The sequence below is a fragment of the Sinohyriopsis cumingii genome, chromosome 6, assembly GCF_028554795.1.
Source record: "Sinohyriopsis cumingii isolate HCF-2022 chromosome 6, ASM2855479v2, whole genome shotgun sequence".
In the NCBI taxonomy this organism is placed as follows: domain Eukaryota; kingdom Metazoa; phylum Mollusca; class Bivalvia; order Unionida; family Unionidae; genus Sinohyriopsis; species Sinohyriopsis cumingii.
The window spans coordinates 39,201,085-39,223,811 of record NC_142966.1 but is presented as its reverse complement, the minus strand read 5'-3'; the positions used below and the strand labels follow the sequence as shown (position 1 = coordinate 39,223,811).

General features: G+C 37.0%; 2 pseudogenes across 2 annotated transcripts; one reads left to right on the top strand and one right to left on the bottom strand.

Moving 5' to 3' along the window:
* Positions 1–1,613: 1,613 nt before the first annotated feature.
* Positions 1,614–5,242, top strand: LOC149796750 (P2X purinoceptor 7-like; annotated as a pseudogene). The gene is made up of 3 exons (XR_016421632.1): positions 1,614–1,678; positions 3,801–4,016; positions 4,789–5,242. The product of XR_016421632.1 is annotated as a P2X purinoceptor 7-like (transcript).
* Positions 4,951–8,861, bottom strand: LOC149796749 (uncharacterized; annotated as a pseudogene). Its single transcript, XR_016421631.1, has 5 exons — positions 8,193–8,861; positions 6,760–7,694; positions 6,046–6,235; positions 5,618–5,944; positions 4,951–5,132 (listed from the first exon to the last, which is right to left on the bottom strand). The product of XR_016421631.1 is annotated as an uncharacterized LOC149796749 (transcript).
* Positions 8,862–22,727: the final 13,866 nt, after the last annotated feature.

Here is a 22,727-nt window from a genome sequence, read left to right as displayed (position 1 = left end):
GATGCACGTAACTATTTCGGTCATTACATCACGCACTTGGAACTTATGGCTGCACAACACGCATAACTGAAACTATATTTTGTAATTGATTGAAACTTCGATGAATACTTACAGTAACTTTACATTGTAATTAATTATAACTTACATGCGTATCTAAATTACATTATTCTGATTATAAGAAGCAACTGCCACGAGGACGAACAATATAGTTTTCTTTTATGATTCAATACGTCACTGAAAACAAGAAAGTCTAAAGCATTTTAATGAGATTTTGAAACAACTCCTACGCATGGACACATGCGCCCACATCTTTGAAGCCATACGTACGCGAGGGCACATGCGCAGACGTCTTTGAAACAATGGGTATACGAGGGCGCATGCGTATAGGTCTTTCAAACACTGTATTCCTTATGTTACGGGAAAGTAACGCAACATCAACTTTACAATCACATGTTTAAGGGATTAATTCAAATAATGAATTGTTTGTTCTAACAGTAGTTGGTTTTTATATTTGTACATATTTTGTAATCACAGTAATTTATCATTATGTAATGCACCAGTTTAAACTTATTCTGTGGCTTCTTATGCGCTAATTTAAGTCAGATGCACAAAATACCTGATGTAATGTCCAACGTAGGCACATGAACCTTAGGAACCAACTATAATTTCTGTTGTATGGGGGTGGGGGGGGGATACGGTTGCCGGGATAATGTTTTTGCTTATCTTAAGAAAATGAATATAAAAGTGAGCATATAAATCTTGTCTAACACACACACACACACACACACACACACGGAAGAGGTATGTCCTTTAAACAGTAGAGGCGGATAACTTTATGACATGATTTTAGATAAGTTTTGATTAATAAACGCATCCCCAAGCTCCACTTGTCTGCAATTAGTTGACGGTCAAATGTCGTTTACTCCGCAATCCAAATGACCTTTACCCAATCTCAAGTAGTAATGTATGTGGTGCAAAGCTGGACAGAAGATGGATGGATGGATGGATGGATGGGTGCTGAATGGATCAGTTAAAATTTGGATGTAATTTGTTTGGACTTGGTCAACTTTTGCTGAAGCTTATGGAAAGTAGCATGTATTTAATTGCTTGCTCAATTAAAAGTTGTACCTACCATAACAGGCACACGCACGTTATGAGTTATGAACCAGCCATTACTTTTGGTTCGGGTAGGGGTGTATGTATGTATGTATGTATGTATGTATGTAGTGTTTTACGACACCTCAGCACGAAAGTTTCGCCAAATCTTCATTCATCATACATTCTATGGTTTTACAAATACAGGCTGTTAATGTTTTGACACGATAACTGGTTGGATCGGATTTTTCCTGTCAGGGTTTGGGTCCTGTTATCAACTTTGTGTTTCGCCAAGACTGCAGGAAGGCACCAGCTTTCCATATGTGATTGAATGTGTTAAGATGTGTATTTAGAGCTGTGTACGTATAGTGTTTCAAACGTTTATGATGGATGCAATCTGCTCCTGCTGAAGTGTCAAGAGAGTCTTGTTGCTCTCTGAGAGTGAAATGTTTATTGTAATCTTCAGCATTAGCATATGTGATATTTAGAAGACCCCTTTCTTCAAGTTCAGTCAGTACATGAGTGAACCTCGCCAGGAGTGGATCATAGAGAAGTTGAGAGGCATTCGACTGTACTCCGAGCTGTGCGCTTGTTAAAAGGCGGAAAGTAATTCTAGTGAAATTCTGGGTTTGGATTTGCAAACAAAGGCTTCTTGTGGTGACATATTTTCGCCCGAATTTGTCTTACTTTCATAACCAGGTGTTGTAAGATTGATACATTATTATGTACAGCTAATTTATTAGAAATGGAATCTTCCATGTGCATCTGAATTATCAACATATCGTAACGTAGCATATAGCGAATTATTAACATGCAAGATTAACGTATGTAGATTGTTTGACTGGAATCGAAGTGGATAGTGTAATTGGCTACTGTGTTGCATCGTAATGCATAAATGAATTTATTAGAGGATTGTGTTAGATCTTGTTAATAATGCTATTGTTATAGAACAATTATTATAGAATAAAGCGTGTATGGAATATGTAGATGTGAGTGGGTGAGTTGACCTGTTAATTTATTCGCCGTTATTCCGATGAAAGGTCAGTGAAAGTGCGTTTAATTCTCCTGAGATTAGATTAAGGAGACAAGAATATACGTCTCTTCTAATTCCACAGGAAGCTTTCTGGGTGGGTGTTAGAGTCAACATCCGAGGATCGGAGAGAGGGAAGACACGTGGAGAGCACGTGGTAGGCGTTATCGTGACATCAGCAGTTTGTGTGGAGGCGTAGTGCCGGAAGGAGCACGTGATCGAGAGTACCGGAAGCTTCGTAAGGACGGATCTGGAAGTACCAGGAGAGCACGTAGCCAAGGGTACCGGAAGTACCAGAGAGAAACAACAGGCGGACAGTGATTGACAGATGAGAAACAGAGACAACACTGAAAGGAAACGCTCTCACTTAAAGGAATAGGGAACGTACATGTTGGTTTTATATTATTTGATTGCCTGTAGTGCAAAATTATATTTTATCTTATTCCCGTACACCGTTCTCAGGCCCTTTAGTTACTACAAGGAAATATTTCGGTTATCCGCGCAAGTGCCTTGAAAGATAATTAGATACGTATCACGTGGCCGGTAGTGACGTCATAGGATCTATTGCTACCACCCAACCGAGCTAGCTACGAAGATTGCTAGCGTGATTCAGATAATTTCTTTTCCCTTTTGCATCTTGGAAAATTGCGAGAACGACATCCCCGACTTCTCAATAAGCGTGGACATTTTACCGTATCAGTTTGAGTCACTTTTGAAGACTAACAACGAAGAGGGTAGTGATGACACGTCATGTTCTTCGAATGATGAGGATATTTTGCCGAGTGAAGAAGGACGACTCAAGAACACACAATGGTTTGTACCGATTTATAGCATGCATTTCATATTAAAAAAAATGAGCAGAACGCACGTTACATTTCATTAAAAGAAACTGGAACTTTGTCAACTCCTGTGTGTATAAATCTGTTAGTTTTGGTGGACCCAAATTTCGATAATCCTCCCTCGATTGCCTGAAACTTTTAAATTATACCGATAGTGCGAGTTATCAAAGTAGATGCTTGTAAAGCTGTATTCTAGTGTTTATGTCTTGCTAAATAAAACATTTTCGATATTAAGTAGCAAAGTTTTCATAATTTTTAAAGCAATGAAAGCCATATGTAGATTTTGTAAATTTATAATTGCTGCATTGTTTCAGAGCACTGATTCTAGTGGAAATAATGATGTGCTGTACACTGTAAACAGATTTTTTTGTTGTTCATTATTTTAAACTTCAACTACGTTTACTCCTTCACACAGTGAAGTATATGTTTTCTTTTTCAAATAAAGAACAAAAGCCCACACAGAATACATGACTATGATAACGAATGTCAGTACACACCAAAGATTAACTCCTTCTGTAATCTATAAACACAAAAATCACAGGTCAAACGATATCATAAGTTGCACTGAATATTAACCTATTAAATACAATTCGACTCATAATATCACATTGACTTGATCATGCTTACTCTAAATTTTGAAAGGCAACATACTGAGAACTAATGTTGTTTTGTCAAACTTTATTTCAAATGCAGAATCAACATGCTATTTCTAATCCGCATCTTTCCTTTTCACTATTTCTAATCCGCATCTTTCCTTTTCAATGCTTATAAAATGTTGAAAGTGATTTTTAAACATTCTTGAATGGTCAAAATTATGTTGTGCTCTTTCCTTACAGGTGTGATTGTGGATATTGCCAAATGATGAACTCAGCAATTGAGTGCTTATGCTGAGAAGAGGTAGAGGTAATTGAGAAAAAGAAGGGTGACCTGACATGTATAACCCTCCATGAAAGTTTCATTGCAAACTGCTTAAACAGACATGTGCTGGAAGTATCCCTGTATGAATACCTGGAACATCATGGACCTTTGGATGATAATGAACCAATACATGAGTAATTTTTCCAATCTTATACAAATTTCTTCAAAGTTCCTGTTTAATCAGATTTTCCTACACTTGTGACAATGTTTGGGACACATTTTACAAAACAAACTATTTGCAAGATTTTCTTACTTCAAAGTGTTTTCATCTTACAACTCATGGAGGCAACATTTATTGCAGAGGGATGCATTCCATTATGATGTTCAAGCTGTGATGGTCTTGAACTTATGAAAAGAATGCAGTTTTTAAGAACAAAATGTAGCTTTCTCCTTTAAAGACTTTACCATTTTCTCTTGTCTTTTCTTTGGAATGATATCTAAACTTTTTTTTACATTATACAGCCTGGATTGTGCTCATGTGCCATTAAGATTATATATATATATATATATATATATATATATATATATATATATATATATATATATATATATATATACGCTTGTTTTGAGAAAAGAATAGCAGGTTTGTTATAAATTCTAATAACAATCATGACAACAAATATTTTTTGCTTATCAACTAGGTTTAATGAGTCTTCAAGAACACAATAAACAAACAACAAATAAATAGAACAATTTTATAATGATATGAGTCATTTCACGTGTATGATGTCTTGTATCAAATCTATATGTATTCAAAGAAGATTAATAATTTGAAGAAAAAAAATAAACATATCAAGCGTAATTCACCTGAAGTACTAAAAGTACAATTCAGCATGATTTACCAAAGAAGAAATAACTAACTCTTGTATGAATTTACTCTTACAGGCATTCTATATTTATTTTCAGAACATACAGGCATATAGCATATCGGCATTTTGTCACATGGATTTGGCATCGACTAGGCAGACACAGCTGTAAAGTGCTTCCATCCTGTGTTGTTTCAAAAATCAGAGAAACTTTTCCCTCAGAGGAATATGTTGGCTTCAGATATGCTGCACCATAAAAATTCTAGGATTTCATAAAGCGTAATTTGTGCTGCATGATGAGTTCATCTTTTGAAAATTGTTTGTATGGTGCTGTGAGTGGTGGTGGATACTGAGATGCCCCTTTCATGAACATGTATGCTTCTGTGTATGTAGGCAAGTCCTGCCTCAAGTCCAGCAATGCCTGCTTCAGGAGTGCAATGTAACCTTAAAGAATAAAAATGCACCAAGATATGAAATCAATAAACTTTTTTAATTTTGAACTGTTATATTTTCCTAACGATAGAATATCCTGTGTCCCAACATAATGAACTTTAATAAAATTTATTCCATGAACTATAAATGTATTTAATTATTTTATTTACATTTCAGATTTTACTAGAGATTACTTTATTTCTTCTAATTACTTGCAGTGCTGGATTACACATTAAGCACACTAAGGGCATGTTTAAGGCACCAGCCCAACAAGGGCACCAGAAAAAATTCAAATTTAGAATAATCCCACAATATAAATAGCACTGTGTTTCCCAACCATATATATATATATATATATATATATATATATATATATATATATATATATACACACACACACACACACACATAAAAATCTCTGATTATAAAAAATCGTGATAAAATTATGGCCAAATCTCATTCTCGTTTGGTTATACCGGTAGCTCACGTGTGTACACAGCTAGTATCAGTAACTGGATATTGAAATAGAGCAATGTAAGCATATGTATACTTTTCTATACACATTCTAATTGTAAACATACCATTCTTCAACCACTGTCTTTCTTCCAAAATGGGACCATGTTCACATTTGCAGAAGATGGTAGAATGGTCCGCGTGCTCGTTTGTGATGTGGTTCATCAGTGATTCCCATTTGGCAACTTTAAGTTTACCATTGTCCTCACAAAAAGCTGCAACCCAGTAGGCATGGTTCACTGTAGACTTGATCCACGGTCGAATCAATTCACCATCCTTTTTTGCAGCTGCCTCCAGCTTCTTGGAGATGCCTGAAAATGAAAAAGCATGCATTCAAACAAAGGCATAATTTTGCATGAGAATAGCATCCGTAAGAAAATGACAATGTTTTCAGTTAAATTCAATTATGTACCTTTTGCCTAGTGCCATACATCAAAATAGTGTTTCATATCTGCTCGCTGCTCTCTCATATATTTCTACACCATTCTGTGCCGATCTGTAACAAGGACTTTAATGGTCAAACCATTATCATTAATAATGTGATTCAATCCTCTCTTCAGACCTTCAATCTCCATATGTGTGGACCCTTTAACTTCGTTGCTCTTAAATAGAAAGAAAATGCACAATTTGCAAAGTTGATTAATTGTTTTTAACAGCACTTTCAAGGATACAAAAGGCAGGTGGCATTGGCTAGCCTTTGCAGGTATTAAAATTTGTTGAGCAGTCTAAATATGTATCTCTGACAATTTCAAAACAACAAGTCTAGTTCCCAGTAACCTAACAATCACTTAACATTTACTTGATCTAATTGCATTATCTTGAGGTAGTTCAACTTGATAAAATTTGATACAGCTATGTTATCTAAGTACAGACTATAATACAAAAGTATAATATTCTGGTAAAACATAACCAACCAACCCAATCAACATTTAGTGCTAGCTATACACAATTGAAATTTGGTATGCTAGTGGAATAACCAATGTTAAAAAGACCTTGACAATTGAGTAATTCTGCTCAAAGTTAAATGCTGTCTTTCTGCCTCCCTCTTTCATGTGCCAATTTAAAAGTTGTATACAATATAACAATGACATTCACATAACGCTCTAATGACAACCATATATTGTACCTGCACTAGCTGGATGTCAAGTACTTTCTTGGCCTCCAAATCCATCAAAGTATAAGCCCCATATTTGGCTGAAAACCCAGGGGAATCGCAACGAGCATCACCTCCACATATTATTTGCTTTCCAGTGCGCTCTTCAATTAAGGAAGCTTGTTGTTTCTCCCATACCACTTCAACTGCAGGTACAATATAAGATGTTTGTAGCTTTGCAAATGTACGTTTACTGAAACTTTGCATATTCATTCCCTCAAATAGGAGCAAAGCTTTTGCACAGTTGATACCTGAGAAAAATATTGCTCCTGCAGTAAACATATTACTCCATGGCATTCTTCCATCACAGGGCTGACTTTTCCATTCTGGAATGTGCCCATTGACACAAACTGAATTTGTTGTGATCATTGTTCCTCGAGAAAATTTCACAAACGTCTGGAGGGCAAACAACATGACCTACACACACTCGTCAATTCTGCCAAAGCAGACTCAGACACCAGAAACTGTTGCTGATCTTCTGGTTTTGCATCTTTATCAAGCTTATAGTTCATGTGCATATCTTCAAAGTCACTGTTATCATCACTGTCCTCTCCATCATCAGTATCTCAATGTGGTTCATATTCTGAATCGTGGTATGTATCAGGATCAGTGTCCTCACTGCTTGGTTCAGTTTCATTATCTGAATCCTCTGTTGGTTTTAGGAGCTCACACTGAATTGCTGTTGATCTTGTTGCAGTTCAAACCTGAATTCTGCGAGTCCTCCTTGTGGGATCTAATTTAGCCTGAACTTTCACACTTTGTGTTAGTTTTTGTGGTTGGGCCTGAGGACTTGGTACGAAAGCTGGTATGCTGAGTTCAGCATCATCTACCTCTACCAGAGCACATGCACTTGCAGGTGTATCAAGCACATAAGTTGCATTGTAACTTTGCATTGCTTGATGCAGAACCTGAAGGAAAAAAAAACTAGTATTGACAAGAAAAAGCATTTGTAGTATGTATGTAGTATCTTTGAAACATTTGAGTAGTCACATGGCAACAACTGATTCATTACATTTATGGCCGCACAAAAGGAGAAAAGAAAGTGGGGGGGGGGGGCACAAAGAAGTTTATCCTATGTCATAGCCTAAGGCTCATATTTCTCAGGTGATAGTGAAAAACATTAAATTATGCATTCCACTATATTTTAAATACAGAGTACTGTTACTCTAACGTTAGCGTCATAAACAACTCTTTCCTATGTAAATATGTTCCAGGAATATATAGTGTACGCAATAATTCAATCTCCGCAGCACATGGGGTTGGGGTGTGGTGATAATGTTGGAGAAGCATGGGAATCTGAGATGAACAAAGCTCTATATTACGCAGATATTATTGTTTAAATACTTCAGTTTCATTATGGTCACGACATTGATGGAAATTAGAGTGCATACAACATATTTATTTACCTCTGCATTCCGCCGTTTGTGATAGGCTCCTCTTACTCGTTTCGGTTTGACAGTTGTGGTGCTGCTGCCACTCGGATCTGTCGGTAGATTTTCCCCAGGCCTAGGGTAAGAATAATGTCTGGTACTGCTGTCGGCTTCAGTCTTGCCCTGGCATTTAAATATCCCAATTATGCACGTCTTTCTGGATCAACTTCATATTGATCTTTTGAAAAATGAAGGCTGCAAAGTCTATGAGTTACCGGCTCAAAGTTCTCACGGCGACAGTAATGGATCCAAGCCTTTCGTCGGATTTTGTCTTTCGGAAATCGGAAAAAATTACCTGTCGAATTGTTGTTGCATCCAAACGCTGCACAGTGAGGCATTTTGGAAGATTCTTGGAAAATAAACTCGAATACAAACACTAATAAGCTGCCTACTCTCAAGCACAATTGATCAACTGGATGCTGAGCAATGGCCGATAGCTGCAAAAGATCCTGTGACGTCACGTTTATTCAGCCTCGTTTCTACTCGACAAATATGCATATCGGAACGCTCGCGCAATTCATTCCCTATAATGTACTGTAAATATTTTTCGGTGTAACTGGGTCGCCCCAAACTATTATTTAATTTATCTTGGGCAACAAATGAGTAATATAACCACAACTTTAATTGTATGTTCCCTATTCCTTTAAGACTTTAATTTCATATGATGAAATAGTAATTGGCAACTGTGAATATATCATTGATTCTATTTGCTCAAAAGAAATTGGGACTGAGAAATTTATCGATGAAATTATTGAATAAATTTGCTATATTTTATTAAATTGTTATACTTTTCACTTTGAGTTATTTATACACCTAGACCGACGGCATTGCTGACTGGGTGCTCGGTGCTTTTTAAATTTTAAATGTATACCTTCTCCGGTATTAGAAATAATTCAGTAGGAGGCACCTGACATATTGACACTGAAATGCTGCAAGACATTTTCCATTCCCTGATGATGTCTTTTACGCATCATACAACCATGGTTTGTTCACAGATTTAGAAATTGCCAAAGTATTTGCTATCCTATCCCCAACAGGATCCACATCGTTTTCAAAACGATCAGAGCAGATTTCACTCGCAAAGGGATTGAAAGGTTTCACAATCTGCATTGTTCAATTTCCATTTGTGCCCGAGCCCTTAAAGTTAATATATTAGACAGCGGTCACTACCACACAGCTCGTCACCAACTTCCCACGAGAAGTCAAGTTGAATGGGTTAAAAAAGGTTTAAAAGAATGGCGTTTTGAAAAACAAGGTTCTCTGCCATTCCCCTCTCCCGCTGAAGTATTTACAGCATCAATGTTTATGGTGGTCGTGTAAGTCGCCAAGCACAACAAAAGGCGCTGGCAACAGTTCAGTAAGATGGCCAAGATCTCAGTGAATGACTGGAATGCTTGGAGGGAGATACGCTGCAACTACACAAGAAAGATGCGGCGCTGAGCACGAGCATGAGATAGCATTCGGATTCTGGTCACAGTCATTACTTCCAAGTCAGTACCAACGATTGTAGATCCAGTCTATTTTTACATATTTCTCTCTCTCATTTTTTTGTGCTGATACATAAGTTCGAGTTATGCATTCTGACATTGGTTTAAAGGACATTGTATATTCTTTAGGATAGGAGCACTATGGTTTGTTGGTCTTTGTGCATTTTGGCGACAGAGCACAGTGACTAATAAAGCGTTCTTCATGGTCCGGAAGTGAAACCCGTGACTCAATGCACATTGTTTTATTTACATTGTTTTATCTTCAGTCCAGCCTCTGAAGAAACGAGCTAACTTATATCAAAGACTTTTGATCTTTTTGAAGGTACTTTAGATTAAGATAATGATTTATTAAGATTTGGACACACTAAAAAGTTCCGTACTGACAAACAAATGTACATGAGCAGCTGTGTTTTGAACTTTTTGAAGTTTCTGGAGTAGATACTGAGACGAACCAGACATAATTGAATTACAATAGTCCAGTCTTGAAAGTACTAAGGAACACACAAGTATTTTAGTGGCATAAACTGAAAGATAATTGCGAATGGAGCTGATGCGTCTTTTCTCAAGATATGCAGCCTTGCATATGTTTATGACATTTTGGTGCAATGAGAGAATACTGTCGATCGTAACACCTAGGTTTCGTACTGACTGTGTGAATTTAATGTTGGTGTTGCTGATATTTATCGTTTGAGGTAAAGGATGTGAATGAGAAAGTCTTTGTGTTTTAATCAGAATGGCTTTAGTTTTATCATCATTCATCTGCAGCTTGTTACATGTCATCCATTATTTCACATCGGAAATGTACTTCTCTACACCGTGGATGGTAGCATTAACATCATTTGGGTGGCTAGATTTGTATATTTGGGTGTCATCAGCGTACAATTAGTGAGACACTGGATGATGATCAATGACACTTGAGAGCGGCTGAGTGTATAGAATGAAGAGATCAGGTCCAAGAACAGACCCCTGTGGAACACCACAACATAGATCTACTGGGCTGGACTGTATTCCATTTGCGGACACAATTTGTGTCCTGTTTACCAAGTAGGACTTGAACCGCAGCAAAGCTGTATCGTGAATGCCAAATACATGCTGGAGATGGTGAAGTGACATAGCATGGTCTATTGTGTCTAATGCTGCAGACAAGTCACGGTAGGTGAGGACTGTACTCTTTCTGCTATCCAAAGCATAGAGGTCATTAACTAATTTCAGAAGAGTAGTTTCAGTACTGTGGCAAGGGCGATATGCAAATTGCACATTGCTAAAAGGACTTTGAGTTCAGATGAGATACAAGTTGGGATTGAACAACTTTTTCTAAGACTTTCTTTTTACATGAATGGGAGATTAGAAACTGGGCGGTAGTTCTTTAAATCATAATGGTTCGGGTTGTTGGTTTCTTCAGCAGAGGCTTTACAATGGCAGTTTTGAAAAATGATAGGAATTCCCTTGATGAGAGAGAGGTGTTAATAGCATCAGGTAGTGAAGGCAATATTGGACTTAAGCACTCAAGCAGCAGTGATGTTGGAATTGGATCAAGTTCACATGATTTTGGTGCACTCTTCATCACGATTGTATATACTAAATCCATAGCGACAGGTTCAAATGCTGCTAACGCTTGTTGCAGAAATTAAGTATCGCAACTGTATGGTGACGACGAGTCAGTTGAAATTGTGTTATCAAGTTTATCTTTAATGGTTTGTACTTTGTCACGGAAGAAATTTGCAAACAGGTCAGGAAGGTTTACTGGAGAGAAGGTATTTGGAAGTGGTGTTCATTTGTTCTTTAGCATTAGCTTGTTAGTAATCTCGAAGAACTCTTAGCAGCTGGAACTTTCCGTAATCTTAGTACTGTAGTGGGCTGATTTCGCTGCATAGACTATGTTTGTGACATTCGTCTTAGCGGCTTCAAAGATTTGCTTGTGAATAGTGAGTCTGATGGAGAGCCAAAGCCTCTCAGCGGTCTCTTTTAGCAGTGCGAAGCTGGTCCATAACACTGCTATACCACGGAGAACACTTTTGAATTAATATTCTGCGCTTGGTTGCTGGGGCATGTTTGTCAAGCAGTTATCAGGTTGTTCTGCAGTAGGGGGTAGCCAAGTTGTTAGGTTTGCTTGGATGTCATGCATTAGTTTGGTTCTATTTACCATACGGATGTTCCTGTTAGTAGCAAATAAAGGTGGAGGGTTAGGGACTGATACGTCAAGATGGCATATAATGCAGAGTTGATCTGATGCAAGTTCCTGGGACATCTGTGAAGACTTTGAAGATTATCATCACGTCTATGAAGAATCCAGTCTAAAATGTGACGTGTTCATGGGTGGTTTCGCTAACTGACTGTTTGAGGTTGAAAACGTGAATGGAATCTAGGAGTTTTGATGTGTATAGGTTACCAGGACAGTCAAAATGAAAGTTGAAATCTCCAAGAATAATCAGGTTGCCACCTATCGAATTTCCATACTCCAGGAGATTCAGAAACTGCTCCGAAAAGAGAGATTTAATCAGTTTGTTTTTTCTACTAGGAGGAAGGCGGTACAGGCAGAAAAAAATGGACTGACCTTTGTTCCAGTGTGAGTGTGGTTTGGATTAGTTCAAACGATGTGTGGTAGAAAGCAACGGTTGTAGTGTGGTTTGGACTAGTTCAAACGACGTGTGGTAGAAAGCAACGGTTGTAGTGTGGTTTGGACTAGTTCAAACGACGTGTGGTAGAAAGCAACGGTTGTAGTGTGGTTTGGACTAGTTCAAACGACGTGTGGTAGAAAGCAACGGTTGTAGTGTGGTTTGGACTAGTTCAAACGACGTGTGGTAGAAAGCAACGGTTGTAGTGTGGTTAAGACGGTCAATCATGGAGTTCTTTGCGATGACATCAATTACACCACCACGAGAGTGGCGGTATAACGATTTGATGGAGTAACCGGTGGGTATCGATCCGCGCACTTGAGCTCATCGCCTGATGTTACTTCATTATACTATGGAGTTGAAAGTCTCTTGTAGAGACTGCTCAAGTTGTCTTCTAAGCCATTTTAAGCTGCCAGAGAATGCAAAATAGCAAAAGGAATACATGTCAAACGGATAAAATACACTTTCCCAAGGCCTATTGACCTTGGATGTAGGAAAACAGCACAGTCAAATAAGTCTATCACAAACTGCACCCCATTTTATTGCATATTTTGGTTTGAACATTGAATGGCAAGTGCGGCATCGTGGCATAAATTGATAGCCCATTCTAATGGACTAAGCATTATTAATTAGCAATAATAGTTGTTAACAGACACTCTAAAAATCACACCACAAATATTCAAAAAGAGTATTTGAATTAACATTGTACAACTGAGCTTAACACGGTTACATGTCCCACAAATATCCATATATTTTAGAATGTTTGGGATCAGACTTTCACATTTTAGTATATCATGTGTGATCCAGGTGTAAGTTTAGTTGCTATGTTACGCATGTATGTGGATATATGTACTTGAGATTCAAATGGTTGTGAGTTGAGTAAATTAAGTTAATCTCATCCAGATATAATTTGGTACTTTGACAGTGTTCGGCATTGTAGTTGATATCACATTCTCTAAAGAGCCATTCCTGATAATGATTGTTAACCAACACTCTTAAAAATACTCTACAAATATTCAAAAAGATCATTATACATTTGCATTGTTGATTTCAATAAGTACATGGTACATGTCCAACATATGCAAATGTCCATCCAAGTTTTGTGGATCAGAATTTCACATTTAGTTGATGATATAGGACCTATAGTTGATCTGTAAGGCACATACTTGACCGTATACTCTTGACATATCAACAAAAATGCTACTGCCATACTGAATTAGCTTATTTAGGGTAATATTTTATAACTGAGGAAACTGTCACTAACTTCCCTGTATACTTTCGTTTTACGAAGTATTGTACCAATGATCAAACATAAGCATCCCCACCTTACATTATACATTATGATAGCCAGTATACCTCTTTAGTTATTTAGCCTGTAAATAGCTGAAGATATTCCGATAAACTTACCATAAACATTGGGATTAATAGTCAGTTTATAACTTGCATATTGCGTCACATTTTTGAGTATCATTGTGTCATGTTGAATAGTTGTTTTTCTCTCCCTGTGCTTTCGCCCTTAAAGTGATTTTTAAATCTCCATATTTGGCACATTTTCACTTCACGTACCTACATCTTACTGATATGTACGATTAAGTAAAACATGTTATATCATTCAAGTCTAGCCTGGTATTTGGAGCAAGGTGGAATAATCAGATTAGCTTGGAAGCTCTCCAGCAGTCATTTGTAATATGAAGGTCTCGTTACAACATGTCCAGTGTACCCGCCACAAGTTTGTGTGTGTGTGTGTGTGTGTGTGTGTGTGTGTGTTATTTGGATTTATAACGTAAGCTTTAACAATTTTTCTGTCATACAGCTAAGATGTCTGCAGTGTGGCAGTTCACAGTGACGTCTAGCACTGGGGCATCATGCCGCAGACATGTCGCATTATGTTCCACCCAGTCGCATTATCCTTACACCAGGCCGACCAGTCCTAACACTAACCTCTTAATGCTGAACGCCAAGCGCGGCAGCTATTAGTACCAATTTTGTAAGTTTTTGGTATGACTCGGCTGGAGATCGAATCCACGACTTCCCGCATCCCCGCCATAAGTTACTAGACTTAGTTCATGCAGCCACACTAATATATAGCACCTCAATGACAACGGCTTAGGTTCACGAGAGAGATCAACACCATTGTTCAGTAAGGTAGATTCTCCCTGGGGCTGTATTTTCCTCTTACATTGTCGCCTTTTGTGATTACTGACATTGAAACGCAAAATATATTTGCTATAAAACATATTATTAGTCCCATCAAAATAGAAAATCTAGTGCGCTATCTTGTATACCATGCTTTTCGGATGAATAGTCACTTCAATAAATGCACATTGCTTCACACGTCACTATGTCAAGTTGAATGTTTACCACCTTTAAAGAATTAGGAAATCATAGAATGTTTTCTTCGTGTTCCTTTCATCAGCCACTTCTGGAATAAGGAGATATAATTTGGGACAATTGCACTCCTTAAATAAAGTAAAAATAATACTAAGGCGGCTAGGAATGTCTGTGAGGTGACGAAAACTACATCATGCTGAACAAACTAGAAGACACCAAACAGGAAATATTCTCCACCAGAAGGTATATTAATAAAATATTGAGAATTTTCAAAACGTTCCATAATCATGGCCCCAAATACTTCAAGGCCTTTCATTCATCAAGTATTCAATATGCAATCAATAGACATCTCGTAATAGGCTAAAACGTACAAGCACCGTTTGCCTGGGTCATAATATATAAAACCTATTTTCTACCGATATATCAAAATATATTACTAACAGATATAAGGACAAATTTTCTTTGCACTCTTAAAGACATATTTAAAAGCACCAGGGATAGGAAAATGCCGGGATGATGCATGCCAGACTGGGGTTAAGTTGCAGCTCACTAAAAGCAGGCATTATAAAAATGGTATATCACAAGACAATGGGTGTCGATGTGGATTTTGTTGTTGTTGTGGGGTTTAACGCCATTTTTCAGCACGATAGGCTATACATGGCGGCCAGTATTAATGGTGGAGGAAGAACCCGGAAAACCCCGGAAAGAACCACCGACCCACGAGAAGCTACTGGCAAGCTTTCTCACATGCCCACATTGGCTGAATCTTAGACTCGAACCGCCGCAGACAGAGGTGAGATGGCAGTGATCCGTAACGAAGAGCGCTTTAGACCACTCGGCCACTCGGGGCCCCTGTCGATGTGGAGAAGGCATTATAAAAATGGTATATCACAAGACAATGGGTGTCGATGTGGAGAAGCACTAATACTGTTATTCCAGTACAGGAGATTAGCTTGTCGATGCCAACATATTCCTGCTCATATCGTGTAGTTCGTTGCTATTGCATGAAGAAAATGAGGAAATATTCATATTCATTTGTTACTGCTGTTAAAGATTTATCAACATATTATTTTCGCATTTTTTTCTTATGTAGAGAGCAAATACCAGTGCATGCATATGTTGTTCGTCCTTCGATTTCTAAGATGGTCATGACATCACTATCATCACTAACTGGTTTGGTTTCTGTGAGTTTTTGCTCTGGACTGTACATGTTGGTTTCTGTGAGTTTGTGCTCTGGACTGTACATGTTGGTTTCTGTGAGTTTGTGCTCTGGACTGTAAATGTTTGTTTCAGTGAGTTTGTGCTCTGGACTGTAAATGTTTGTTTCTGTTAGTGTGTGCTCTGGACTGTAAATGTTTGTTTCTGTTAGTTTGTGTTCTGGACTGTAAATGTTGGTTTCTGTGAGTTTGTGTTCTGGACTGTAAATGTTTGTTTCTGTGAGTTTGTGCTCTGGAATGTAACTGTTGGTTTCTGTGAGTTTGTGCTCTGGACTGTAAATGTTGTATTTTGTGAGTTTGTGCTCTGGGATGTAAATGTTTATTTCTGTGAGTTTGTGCTCTAGACTGTAAACGTTGCTTGGGATTGCTTGATCAGTAGAGGACGTGCTACAGTTCGTTTTTGGAGATTCACGTTACTCGCGTTTTAGCACCGCCTCTGCCATTTTCCTCCGTTCAGACTGAGTAGTTCCAGTATGGACGAGACTGCGCCAGGTGGGGCGATCCTGTGCGAAATCTTCCCCAGACTCAGGGTAAAGACTAGTGCATATATAGTAGAGCTGCGCGGTACTACTGTTATCCCGGTTTACCACGGTATTTTTTGCCGTAGGACGATACTTTTTCGATTGACCGGTACGTCGGTAGCTTCCGTCAATAAGGAATGGCCGGACATTAAGGATATTAACATCATATGTTCGTCTGTTCGTTATTCATGACACAATGTTTAAAAATATCATCCATTTTTTTTACAAGACAGTTGTGTCTTTCACAAAACAATGGTGAATATTATAAATATAATTATACTTATGAACCTTTAATCACATTTTTACACTTGTCACATATGCCACCGCTATGTCCAATGAAATGTGGTGATATGTTTTCGGGCCGAGTCCAACCTGCTGAAAAATTTCGAATTAAAAATGTGATGTTTTAGTTATTTACTAGAGTATGTGCATGTGCTAATTATATGCCTTTCTTTGTACATCGCGAAGCGTACTTGTTTTCTGACTAAACAATCGGCAATTGCTCAAGTCCATTAAATATTTTCTCGTTTGTCGATGAATTGTTTTATGTTGCCCTTTCTGAAAAATAGCTTGCCCAGGTGCTGGCATCTCACTCCAACATTCTCTGCCTATTATATCAGTGTCAACACTTCGTATTTGTACCAATAGTCTCTCTAATGTCAGCACGATGTCTTTCACAGTATCGGCTGTAGTGTAATCTTAATCATCCCACTTCACAGTATCATCTATAGTGTAATCTTAATCATCCCACTTCACAGTGTCAGCTATAGTGTAATCTTAATCATCCCACTTCATAGTGTCAGCTATAGTGTAATCTTAATCATCCCACTTCACAGTGTCATCTATAGTGTAATCTTAATCATCCCACTTCACAGTATCATCTATAGTGTAATCTTAATCATCCCACTTCATAGTGTCAGCTATAGTGTAACCTTAATCATCCCACTTCACAGTGTCAGCTATAGTGTAATCTTAATCATCCCACTTCACAGTATCATCTATAGTGTAATCTTAATCATCCCACTTCACAGTGTCAGCTATAGTGTAATCTTAATCATCCCACTTCACAGTATCATCTATAGTGTAATCTTAATCATCCCACTTCACAGTGTCAGCTATAGTGTAATCTTAATCATCCCACTTCACAGTGTCATCTATAGTGTAATCTTAATCATCCCACTTCACAGTATCATCTATAGTGTAATCTTAATCATCCCACTTCATAGTGTCAGCTATAGTGTAACCTTAATCATCCCACTTCACAGTGTCAGCTATAGTGTAATCTTAATCATCCCACTTCACAGTATCATCTATAGTGTAATCTTAATCATCCCACTTCACAGTATCAGCTATAGTGTAACCTTAATCATCCCACTTCACAGCGTCAGCTATAGTGTAATCTTAATCATCCCACTTCACAGCGTCAGCTATAGTGTAACCTTAATCATCCCACTTCACAGCGTCAGCTATAGTGTAATCTTAATCATCCTACTTCACAGTATCATCTATAGTGTAATCTTAATCATCCCACTTCACAGTGTCATCTATAGTGTAATCTTAATCATCCCACTTCACAGTGTCATCTATAGTGTAATCTTAATCATCCCACTTCACAGTATCATCTATAGTGTAATCTTAATCATCCCACTTCATAGTGTCAGCTATAGTGTAACCTTAATCATCCCACTTCACAGTGTCAGCTATAGTGTAATCTTAATCATCCCACTTCACAGTATCATCTATAGTGTAATCTTAATCATCCCACTTCACAGTATCAGCTATAGTGTAACCTTAATCATCCCACTTCACAGCGTCAGCTATAGTGTAATCTTAATCATCCCACTTCACAGCGTCAGCTATAGTGTAACCTTAATCATCCCACTTCACAGCGTCAGCTATAGTGTAATCTTAATCATCCCACTTCACAGCATCATCTGCAGTGTAATCTTAATCATCCCACTTCACAGCATCATCTATAGTGTAACCTTAATCATCCCACTTCACAGTGTCAGCTGTAGTGTAATCTTAATCATCCCACTTCACAGTGTCAGCTGTAGTGTAACCTTAATCATCCCACTTCAGTAACATCTTTCATATTACAACTTATACAACAATTAACGCAGACATAAGGTACTGGCCTTTAATTTTCGGGGCGGGGACTGTTGTTTTCTTTTTTTTAAGCTCAAATATTTTCTTTTCTTTTAGCTCAAGATAATTAATTTTAGTTTACAAATAATAACATGGAAATAGTATAGTACTATAAAAACAATATATTATATTATTTTACAAGCTATTGACAGACGGAAATTAAACAAATATGTGTTAGGCCCTTGTCCCAGAACGTTGAATTGTTGGTCTTTAACATAATTGCAGTATACCATGGTACATATCGCGGTACGTTAAAAATACAGTGGTACAAAATTTGTCGTAGTTAGCACAGTTCTAATATATAGGCATACAAATTCACCCAAAATAGCACAAGTATATAGATTTTAAATGCAAGGGAAAAAACTCTTATCAGTACGTTACAATAGAAAAGCGGTTTCCTTCAATGCCAGTATGAAAAGCAAACTTTAAATATGCAGATATAAAAAAATTCAGCTAATTATAACATAAAACGTTAGTTATAATTATAAAGTCAGTTACAAAATTGTAATATATAACCTGGACTTTGTCAGATACCCAGGGGAATCCCAATAACCTAGACCCAGACCTAAATAAACATATTTACTTCTATAAATAATAATCCTAATATTAAATATATACACATAGAGAATATTTTCGCTATGTGTTAGTTGATTACAGAATAATAATTTTAAAAAAATCAATCATTCAGGTCAAGTAGAAAATAAACTTGATTGTGGACAAAGTTAAGTGCAACATTCAATCTTACATTACAACACTGGTAGGCATATAAAGATGAAGACAAGACCACATTCGTCCCAGGCATTACGGATTATAACGGTATAGCGAGATGGTCTGGTTTGTTGTTGTGTGCTTGACGCTATTTTTCATCACATTACAGGATGTTTTAGTTCACATGTTAACAAAGGACTCAATCAAGGTCAGTGTTGTTTATATTAGTTTTTGGGATGCGGTCTCTCCAGTAGTGTCGAACGCATATTTTGCCTACAAATGGTGGTATCTGGTCGCGTTCTGGAGATGATAATTCAAGACAGCGAGTTATATAAATTATTATTATTATTATTATTAACATTATGATTTCTTATGAACAATAAAAGAATCACTCTGTAGTAGTTTTTGTCTGTGTGCACGAAGAACGTTTGTGCAATTTTTCAGTCAGGGAACATTATTCTGACTAGATCTTGAAAAATATCTGCTACAAAGAAGGGAAGATTATGTTCGGTTATAAAGTAAAACAGTGTCTTGGCAAAAATGGAGTCACACGTGTGATGCAAACATTGATTCAGCAATGGCCTATTTGTTATGACTAGTAATATACTTTCATGAGATGGGGTTTCTGCATAAGGCGTGATGTCAACTGTGACGGGTTTTAAGATCAGCTCTACAGGAAGAGCAGACAAAATGCATATACATGTCCCTTTGAACTCTATTACAACCACTGAAATTCCCGTTTTCAACCATTATTGAATTTAACGTCGCATTTCGTTCGCTAAGATTTTGGTACTTTTGGCACTGACATGTCTAGACATCTCGACAGAAGTCAACCTGACCCAGTCTTATGCCACTTGAGTTATTGAATAATCCAACTATTATCAATTAGCATGTTTAATCCTTTTCATAGTACTTTGATCATACATGATATAGGCTCTAATGATAACACATCTCGACAACTTTAAGCACCGAAGCAGAGTATACTTTGCGAAGGGAATCAATGTAATGTGTTTGTGTGTGTGTGATTTCGATTTTTAACGTGGCCTTAACAATTTTAGTCATATCGATACAATGTCTACAATGTGACAGCTTATAGCGATGTGTAATACTTGGTCATCATGCCGCAGACATGTAGCAGCATGTCCTACCCAGTCACATTATCCTATAGCAATTCTTGACCAGGCTGTGAGAGTGGGCATATAAATAGTGATCCCTATTCTGGAGACCTATGCAATGCCCATAATAGGTCATGACTTTGCAAACCTCAGCCTCATTTATGTATCCTAGGAAACACGCACGACATCTCGTTTTTCAAAGAACCACGAAACCCTTATTCTATTTCCAGTGTATCACTGGAAATAGAATAAGGGCTTCGTGGTTATTTGCTTTTTCAAAAAATTGTGTCAGTGCTAAACTTAGATCCCAATCTAGTTTTAGTCTATGTCTAAAAATTGCCGCTCGAGAAATCCTCTACTGAAGATTTGTTTTACAAGATAGAGCTGTTGTCTTAAAATAATACAGCTGTAACACTGATAGATTTTGTTAAGCTATCGTAGTAGAATCACATAATGTTAAAATTCCAACAATCATTTTCTTTATTAGAATCACGAATAAAAATTCAGAAAATTACACTTTCTAAAACTTCCTTAAAAGTGATATTTTAGCAATCTCAAGAAATTACATCATAGCAAGTCTTTGGTATGACTCAGCCGGGGTTCGGACCCGCGACATCCCGCATCCGAGGCGGACGCTATCGAAGTAATGTTTATTGTTTTATGCTGATTGAGCTCTTAAGTTACACAGTCATAATCAATTAACATGTTTGATGCTTTCGGAAATACGTCTGCTGACACCTAGTATAATCCATCTCTACATAATTCAAACAATGAAGCCTGCCGACCATGCTGACATGATCAAAGGGTTAAATTAGCAACTACATGTCTTGCACTACTGAAGCAAGATTACAGCAACGTGATCACCGGAAGTATTACCGTGAATATGTTATACTGGATCCAAAATATGAACAAGAAAAAATAAAAAAAATAAACTTTTCTGTAATAATTCTGTATCCACAGGATATTTCAGCGAGTGACGGGGTGATCGAGAGACACCCCTAAACACAGGAGAGAAAAAAAATCACGTGCGATAGGTTCACACTATATAGGTGCTCTTACAAAATTCTTGGCCAAAGACATTCACTGAGATTTATACGGAATTTAAAACTGGAATAATATTTTCTGTGAGTCAATAAGGAACTGTCGACAGGGCAGTACTTCGCAGACTACGACAGACGTCGTCGCTCTCCATTCTGGATTTCATCGGGATTCGAACTCAGTGTCATTTATGACTTTTTAATACTAGGACTTCTACTTTTTTATTCATGGATTATCTTTTGGATTTGATTCGTAAAACCGTTAATTCTTTTTTTTCTTCATTTTTCACTTTTTATTCTAGGGAAAATAAATTATTTGTTAACTTTTACAAAGCTTGTTGTCTTCACTCTTTTCTGTTACTTTTTGCAAGAGCCCTGACTTGTATGTAACAGAAAATTGGGGGATCATCAGGGATATATGAATTTTGGCTAAAATATTTAAGATTACTTTGTTTTCTGCAATTTAAATTCCCCATGTTCTTGAATTCTTTTAAAATCCCAAGTATTATTTCACATTTTATAAATCTTTAGTGAAATCAGCAAGCTTTTATTTTTACAATATCATCAAAAATAGAGAATGTTTTGAATTTTACTCAGGAGTGGTTGGAAATTTTGAAAATGAAATCACAGCTAAAAAGTTGTTTACCCAAAACTGTGACTGGTTCTGAATCAAAGTCAGGAACTAGGTCAGCATTAGATACAAAGTTTCTGTTATTAGTTGTTTACTTCGAAAAAAAACCCAGTAAGAACTTAACTCTATTCTAGACAATATAAAATCCAGAAAACAAAGTTACATTACAATAGCATGTAATAGAACTTTTTAAAAATTAAAAACTAGCAAACAAATAATTATTTTAAATATACATAACAATGTATACTCTAATCTATGTAATCACATGTTATGATATGTATACAAGTTCTTCATGTAGATGCAAATCTTGGGTAAGAAGATAATAACATGTTCATTTGCAACATAACAATTTTGGCATTGTTTTATTTACGATTATAATACCATAAAGTACCGTTCTATTACCATAAAACAGTTCTAATGCTTGGAAATATGGTTATAATATCTGAAAATAGAATTCTAATGCCTGAAAAAGGCAGGTCTTCAATGTTTTGAAATCTTTCATCTGTTTTGCACTTTGGCATACAACATCTGCTTTACTTTAGCTTTCTGTTTGTTTTTGCATATGAGGTGTTGGTTGCGTGCTTTTTTTAATAAAAAAAATGTGTTGTTTTCAATATTAAAATCTATAATCCGTTTCTTTTTCTTTTCTGTGGCACATTTTGATCCGTTTACAAGACTAATGCCGGTTTTAATAGTATAAT